Here is an 8,470-nt window from a genome sequence, read left to right as displayed (position 1 = left end):
CGCTGTCCCAAGCAGCGGCGGCTCCCAGGACTGGTGATGGGTTTCTCGCGGTCCGCAGTCCCACTAACTACACACAGGTGGCACCTGCTGCCAGCCAATCATCTGCGCCCTTTCCGCAGGACCAGGTCTTCCCCTTCAGCCAATTTCCTTGGGTAATCAGAAAGGTTCCCAGCACCCAGAAGCCGTGCCCTTTTCCGCCTTCACGAACAGTGGGCGACTCGCTCCCCATCTCCCCATCTCTCGCCACTCCGCACTCGTGCTCCTAGGGAGAACCAGCCCGAAAATCGCCCAGAGCAGCAAAGACAAATGGTCTTCGAGACAGCAGGACAGAGATGGGGAAAGCCGGGATAGTAAAAAGTTGTACGCTAGGTTTGGCAGAAGATAACGTAGAAGGAGGCAGAAAAGAAGGTGCCCAAGTGCCTCGGAAGGGAAAAGGCGACTTCCACACAGCGCCTCTCTATTGCGCCTGCGCAGTGCTCCCGCCTGCGGGGCCCCCGCCCGTTCACTGGGAGGAAGATTTACTCGTCTCCTGGCAACCATTCACCCGGGGAGCCAATCAGAGGGCTCCGTGCGCCCTGCGTCTGGGTCCGCGCCCAGCCAGGAGGATCCCAGGGGCCCGGCCGGCTCCGCCCGGCTGTGGCTCCCTCGGGAGGGCCGGCCTCGGGGCGGGGGCAGGGGCGGGGGCGCTGGCCGGGGCGGGGTCAGGCCGGATAAGAGCGGAGGGGGCGGCGGCCGGGCGGCTCACTCGCTGCCGCTGCCCGGGGGCTGTAGTGACCGCGCCGCTCCTGCTGGGGGCTGCCCGCGCCCAGGACCGCCTCCATCGCCTGCTCCTCCAGTGCCCAGGTGCGTGCCCGGCCGCTTCCTTCCTCCTGAGTCTCGGGAGCTGCGCGCCCCGGCAGCGGGTCTGTCCGCACCGGCGCTGTCAGTCCTCCGCCGCGCGCGGCCGGACGCCAGGCGCACAGAGGTGCCGGGCGGCGCCCCTGAACCGCGCTGCACCCGCGATCGCCGCCTTTCACGTGCCGTCCCGTCCCGGGGACGCGCAGAGGCGCCGCGGAGGGAGCTGCGGCTTCTCCGGCACCGCGGCCGGGCTTTGGCAAACTTGGGCGGGTTGCCTCGGCGCGTGCTGCGGGCTGCGCGCCGGCCGGGCGGAGAGACGGGCGTCGGGGCTCCCCGTGGGGTCGGGCGACCCGCTACCTTCGCCCGCCAGCGAGGAGCTGGGGACCGGCTGCCGCGGCGCCCCTCGGGACCTGGGTTTGGGGAGAGTCGCGGAGACCCCCTCCTCAACCGTCCGCGACTCGCGCTCGCCCTGGTGCCCACCGCGGGCTGCGGAGCCACCGGGCGAATGCTTGAGCGCCTCGCGCCTCGTGGAAACTTTAGTCGAGAACGCGGTGTCTGCGGAACGGGGATCCTCCCCTTTTGGGATGCAACTTGCTTACCGCGAAGGCTAGCGGCCAGATGGAGTCCGTGACTCGGGGAGCTGCTCCGCCGGTGGCTGACGATGCGCGGCTGCCCCAGGAGGCGTCGCAGTTCGGGGACTCGGTTCGCACAAACTTTGAAGCGCCGCTAGGAGCCGGCTGGGAGGGGAGTCGTGGGAGGAGAGCTTGGAGCGCGCAGTCCGCAGCCTGCACACCTAGGCGAGGAGCCGGGCCTGGCGCCCTGGAAGCCGGGGCGCGCTCCCGGGGGAAACGCCTGGCCCGCTTCGGTCAGCCCCCAACTATCCCCGAAGATAGCTTGCTCAGGGCTGGGACCAATTCCCTGGGGGGTGGGAGACCTATTCCTTTCGAATTTGTAAAAATTGGAAATGTAACCTGTATAACATACAACGAAGTACATACACACAGTAAAGCTTTCCTAAAGGCTGTGTAGTAATCACTTGTGTTGTGACCGCTTAGCATCCCAGACATTTGGTAGGTGAGTTAGGAGACTGAACCACCCCGAAATAAAGTGAAGGTGATTGAATCCTCCTAAAGCAGATTCCTGTCTGCCCTGGCAGCCGTAGGAGTGGGGTGAGCGTGGCCATTGTTGGCTCCACAGAGCTCTTAACGTGAGTAGCTTGGCAGGACCGTGAGCCAGGAAGCAGGCCGGCTGTGGAAAGGCTGGGCCGAGACCTACCGAGGACTGCGCTGCGCCTGTGCTCACCAGAGGTATCATCTCGGACTGAGACCTGCCACGTTAGTGCCTGCAGTTGAGGAGGGTGCGGCGGGGACTGCAGAATGCTGACTTATCCTTTCAGGAAAGCTGGCTGGGCTGGATGAGCCGTGCTCCTGTCCTTTGACATGTGCAAATGCAAAACGCAGTTTCCTGGCGTCATGCTTAGTTTACTTCAGAGAGCTGAAACTTTGTTTCTTAAAATATGATTTTTTTAGCTTTAGAGTGCAGGTAAACTCTACAACCAGTTTTTAGAAAGATGATTTTGGTATAATATTGTATGTCAGCATTCAGGCAATCAAAAGTGGCCTTAAACTGACATCAACGTTGCTTTAAAGTTTTGGTTTTTTTTCTGCTAGGGAACCTCTCATTGTTAGAAAAATTCCTGATTTCTTTCTTTCTTTTTTTTTTTTTTTTTTTAAATTCCTGATTTCATAAGTAACTTATACACACATAGAGTCGACAGTCACACTCTTTATGCTTTTCCCTGTAATAATACAGAAATCTGAAGGAAAAGATTTCCTCCTGGCTTGTATGTCAGGATGATTGTGATTTAGTACAGCACCAGGGACTTGCCTTAGTGTCTTCAGTGTATCTTTACTTCCATTCTCCCTCCCCCATCCCCAGCTCTGTGCAGTCAGCGTACCTGTCCTAAATACCCTAGTGTTAAAGGCCAGGGCAGATTACGTACACCTTGCACTGCCAGAGACAGAGAATAGACTTTTTTCCCCCAAAAGTCTAAGGAATAGCTCAGCAATACAGATAATTGAAAAGTAAACGATTGTACCCTTGTTTTCCCAGGCTCATTAACTGGACTTATTTGATACAAAATTGAAAGTTATATTTATCACTGCTTCAATAAGTAGTACCTTGTCTTCAGCCTTCCTCTTTACTATTTTGTGTTGGTGGAATTAGTCACCAAAGAAAGGCAATTTGAGAGCTCTTAATGGATCTGTCAGAACCATTTTTGCAATAGGAGAGGTTGCAGAAGTCTGTGAATAGCTGCATACATTAAACTTACATTGGTTTTGGTTCCTCTACCTGCCTTTGAGCTGCATCTGTTACTTTGTGTTCCTGTTTGAGATTAGCAGGGAGTGAGGTGGGGTCTTAGGTGTTACTTAGATTAAGATATGATTCTGATTAGATAAAGTCTCTGCTTTTTTTTTCTCACTGCCATTGATATAAATAGGGCATAGAAAAATGCCTTCTGCCATATTGATTTTTTTAACCATAGTACCTTAAGTTGGCATGAATTGTATCATGGCCCATATTTAAAGATTGTTGAAATCTATTTGCACACATTCATAGAACTGTTCTTTTAGGACATTTCCAAGCCCTGAAGCTTCTCCACCATTTTTACCTGTTTAGAACACACATCGTAAGGAAGCTTATTTTGGGGATTTAAATGTTTTGGGAAAAGCATCTTTACCTAGCCCACCTATGTATGGAAACTTTATGGATTGTTTTGAATCAGTAGCTTTTGTCCATCTGCCCCCTGTGGCTTGTTCTAGAACTGTTTATAGAACCTCTTGGAACAACAGGAAAAATCCAGTGTGAAGAAATAATTGCTGATGTTAAGCAATTCTCCCTCCGTGTAGCATGTTTTTTCATCTCAGAGCATTTGAGAATCTTAGTTGCTGAATTGCACAGCATATTCTTTCTCAGATAACAGTGATCCAGTAAGAAGTTGAGCGCCTTGTGGGCAGTGGTTCGTGCCAGGTGCTGGAGGCCATGGGAGTAGTGTGGGAGGAGCAGGGCTGGCTGTAAGATGCACTCAGAGAACTCGGTTTCTCTTACTTCCCTGGCATGTGGGCGCCAGCAAAGCAGGATCAGTGTTTGGTACGGAGCCCACATGCTCAGTGGGAGCCCAAACCTGCACGCAGAAGACGTTGCTGAAGACGTGGATGCGTGTTCTGTGGGTGGTTGACAGCCATGGCTTGTGAACGGGGGCATGTGGGTGCGCTCTAGTGGGCCCATGAGCTCAGGGGAGCTTTGGGGATCAAAAGCTGCCAGCCTAGACAGGAGTATAGACCTAGAGCTCAGGACCAGTGACTGCTAATTGGCCAACAGCTGAAACTCCTAAGTCAGCTCCAGATGGGCTCCTTTATGCCCTTCCCTCCCTTCCTACCTAACCCACACCAGCCTCGCAGGGCGCGCTCAGCCTCGTTGTCTCTGTTCACTCGGTTGCTGGTTCTGCAGATTCTTTGGTTTTTATTTTTTTGTTTCTCACTGTCATCGCTGACCTGGTTGTTTGGGGGCCTGTAGATGGCAGCTCCAAGAGAGCAGTACTAGTTTCCTCAGTTCTGGCAATTCTATGAAACCAGGTAACTCAGATGCCAGGCTAACTACTCCCATCCCCTGGAGCCCCTTAGCCTCATCAACACCTGCCTCTTCCTGACTGTTCTTGGGCCTGCTTCCATGTGTATCCCCACTGTTGTCCTTTACCTGTGGAATACATGCACAGGTCATTGAAGAAGTGATTGGCTATTTGTTTGCTGAATTTTATTAATTAATTAACTATTAATCCAGCTTTGGGCCATTGGCATAGACTTCTGACCAATCTCAGCTTGTTTGAGGATACCACACCTGGCTTCTTTAGTGTTTTACAGTTCTTTTTCCACATTATTTTCTTAGTTTGAAAATTTTATCTTCTATTGGATGAGCACAAAATTCCATGTTTCCATATTCTGCCTCCTGTGAAAACATTTGCTGAAGAAAGTGACCCATGAGTTTTGAACTACTCCACCTTCATTGGCTTCTGGTTCCACTGACTTCTCTCACCTTGCTTAGCCCTTACAAGATGCATGTAGAGGTAATCCTCATCCATGCCTGGCTGCATAGCTCAACCCCAGACAGATTCTGTGGATCCTGCCCTAGGACTAAGATGTGGATGTTGGGTGGTTTTGGGCAGCTCTGGATTTCATGTGGAATAATTGTATGGGCACTGCAGTACAAACAGTAATTCTAGAGCAGGGATGAATCAGTTACTCAATGGGTACCTGGTGTGCGTCCAGGTGTTTTGCCCAGGGTTCCTCAGTTAGGAACTGGCATGGTGCTGAGTCCTGCCTCCTGGCCCTCTGTAGTGGTCTTTCTTTTCTTTTTTTTAAAATCAATTCTATTGAGAAACAAATAGCAATGAGACAGTTTCAAAACCAATTAGTAGGACAGTTTCAATAATCAATACATTGCACATTGTTGTCTTCATAGTGGTTATTCATAGTACGAGATGCAGACGTGATATCCTGTCCAAACACTATTAGTACAAATCTTCTCATTGGATTAAGAGAAAGTAGCTGTATATTTATCCTATTTTGTATATGCAGGTACAAAATGGTCATTCATTTGTATCCCCTTTTGTTTAGTTTTGCAAGAGATGGGTATTCCATTGCCATTTAAATATTGTAGGTGTGTGAATTTAGTAAAATAATCCAATATAGTCCAGTAGTCCGTAATAGTAGTGGGTTGTCTGTACGACTGGCAATGTCAGTAGTTGTGTAGTGGTCTTTCTATTCACTACCTCTTGCCTTTTGGGTTGTGGGGAGACCCAGATTCTAGTCCTGGTAGACCCTTCTTTAGGTTTCAGTTCTTTATTGTAATGAAGCAACCAACTGGTTCATGCTGTTTGACAGAATGTGAGAGATATATTAACTTACTAGTAGTCACATTAAAGAATAAATACAGGTAAAATTAATGTAAATAATAGATCTAATTAACCCATTATGTCAACTAGTTTCATTACAGTGTATAATCAATATACAAATAGAAAGACAAAGATAGTGTAGGTTGTCTTCCCACCCTCTGTGCTCTGTGACCTCCAGCATGTATCTTGTTCTTAGAGCTCACTTTTGTCTGGATCGACCCTATTTCAAGTGGTTAACATGTGGCTTGGGCCTCCTGTTTGGGGCCATCTGCTTAAATGCCTCACTCTCAAAATCTGATTTTAAATTCATGGGAAATAAGAATTAATCCAAAGTCATGGAAGAAGAATATGAACCACAATATAAGATCTTTGTCTCTTGCTTTTAGTTGTGCCATAAACTCCAAAGACGGTGCTCAGGACATAGTAGGAACTCAGATCTTTCAAAGGATGAACAAACATTTCAGTTATTGTGTCTGACCTTCCTGTAATCATTTATCCTGTGGGTCAAACTTGGCATCAAAACACAGGAAACTTGATTAGGAAGTCCAGTGCATTTTTCTTTACAGTTTCTTAGAGAATAACTGTAAGATCATAGAATTTCAGTGACCTATGGGCAAAATCTTCTGAGACTGGCAGGGAACCAGGATTCAATGTATCAAAAATTAGAACTTAGCAACAATTAAAATTTATCAGCATCAAGAGGAAGTAACGTTCAAGTCACCTATGTATATAAAGTGTCTGTTGACAATTCACACTACAGTGACTAATGTAATGCTAATCATCCCAGCAAGCTATATTGGGTAGCTCCACATGTGTAAGGTACCAAGGTGACTCGGCCACCTAACACAAAGTGTGCAGAAACAGGCGCCCCTTTGGATCTTGCTCCTTCATGTTAATCCCATTCACCCACATTTCTGTTATTTCTAATTATTGAATGTCAGATGAGTCACCGAGGCTGTGGCCAGGCCCAGCACCTGGAGCTCGGCTACCTACAACATGAAAATCCCACATGCAAAACCAAAATCCAAAGGGACTCTGTGCCGAATTAACTTCTGGACAGAAATTAGGGGAGTTCATGTGCATTCATGAGTGGGGCGCGTGTAAGTGTATTCCCCGTGATAAGCGCTGCATTTCAGTAGCTAAGCTCGCTTGTCCCTTTCCTGATAAGGCCCAGGGATGTAGCTTGTGACTGGTGACTTTTAGCTACTTTTAACTGAGTGGAGTCTTTGTTTTGGGCGGCTGACAGCTGTTCAAAGTTCTAGGCTGGAGTGTTATATTAGACGGTAAATGAGCTTGTGGAAATAACCTTCGATATAGCCTGCAGGTTGTGTGCTCCTAGGCCTGGGTGGTGACATAGATTCCCTCATAGTAAACACCCTCCTCTCTAGGAATGCCCTGTATTTCTGTGTAGTCCATTTCTGAAACAAAAAGACCAGCTGTGTTTGGGTAGCTCTTTAAATGAGTGCAGACTAGTGAAATCTCTTAACTTAGAAATATTTGGGGCAGGGAAAACCAAGAAGCAACAAGTATTATTTCTAGTTCATTTTGTACAAGGCTGATATCTTGCGGAGGCGAGGGGGAGGGGAATCATGGACAATTTGCCTACCTTTCCTCTAAATACAACTGTGTTCTGACTTTATTAATGTTCACATTTGCATCGACTTGGGCTATTCATTTCGGTATTTGCGCTGCAGAGGCGAACTTACTGAATGGCAGTGTTTTGATTCTGTGTGCGGCTGTTTTGCAGCCTCAGCGCTAGTTCTTGCAGTGTTATCGCTCCATCCACACTCTCGCAGGCATCCTATTTTGAAAGGTGGGAACTCACTTCCTGTTTGGAGTCGTCTCTGGGTGGTGTCTGCCTGCAGAGCCTTGTCCCTGATAAATAACCCTTGAGGCTGTGTGTTGGCATCGGGGAGAAGGGCGCCCGTGAGGGGCCCCTGGCCTCCAGCAGCTGGGTGCCTGGCAAGGCAGCACCCGGTTTTGCTTCCCCGCCCCGCCGACATTGATTTCAGTCCAGAACTCCGCTGTGAGAATCAAACCAATTTTCTTTTGACTCTAGTTAACGCCAGTGTGAGGTGATTGGAAAGCTGCTGGTGACCCTGAGAAGACAGGCTAAGGCCTCCAGCTGAATGTCCCCCCGCTGTGTGTGAGAAAGGGCCACCGGTGAGGCTCAGCACGGCCCTGACTTACAGATGTTCCCCAGCACGGCCCTGACTTACAGATGTTCCCCAGGTGTAATTTTGTGGTACAAGGCAGTTATTTCTTGAGCTGAGGTGAAATGGGTCATGGGTATTTACTACAACACTTGCAAAATGAATTGCTTGGGAAAAAGTTAACATAGAATGTATTTTATTGTATTAAAAAATAAAGCTGGGCTTTGGGTGTAGCACACTACTTGGTTAGCATACATGAAACCTTGGATTTGATTGCTAGCATCACACACACACACACACACACACACACACACACACCCCACTCCTAAATTAAGCATTATTTTCTCTGGTTCTGTTGCTTTGGGCTACTCATCTAAACACATGAGAAACACACACTCACAATGTGAAACACACATAGCTGGGGATGGTGGTACACACCTGTAATCTAAGCACTCTGGGAGGCTCAGGCAGGAGGACTGAAAGTTCTAGCCCACCTTGTGCAATTCACCAAAAAAAAAAAAAAAAAAAA

The 8,470-nt window shown here is 48.8% G+C and overlaps 1 protein-coding gene across 1 annotated transcript in view; it reads left to right on the top strand.

Moving 5' to 3' along the window:
• The first annotated feature begins 706 nt into the window (after positions 1-706).
• The window catches only part of Fam46c (family with sequence similarity 46 member C), a 19,176-nt gene continuing 11,412 nt past the window's right edge, over positions 707-8,470 (top strand). The window contains exon 1 of the mRNA XM_004641650.2: positions 707-843. The gene's annotated coding sequence lies outside the window, so the exon portion shown is untranslated. The remainder of the gene's footprint in view (positions 844-8,470) is intronic.

This window comes from Octodon degus, unplaced genomic scaffold (genome assembly GCF_000260255.1).
Source record: "Octodon degus isolate 3935 unplaced genomic scaffold, OctDeg1.0 scaffold00140, whole genome shotgun sequence".
NCBI classification, from domain to species: Eukaryota; Metazoa; Chordata; class Mammalia; order Rodentia; family Octodontidae; genus Octodon; species Octodon degus.
The sequence above is the reverse complement of the archived record's forward strand: the minus strand, read 5'-3'. Positions and strand labels throughout refer to the sequence as shown.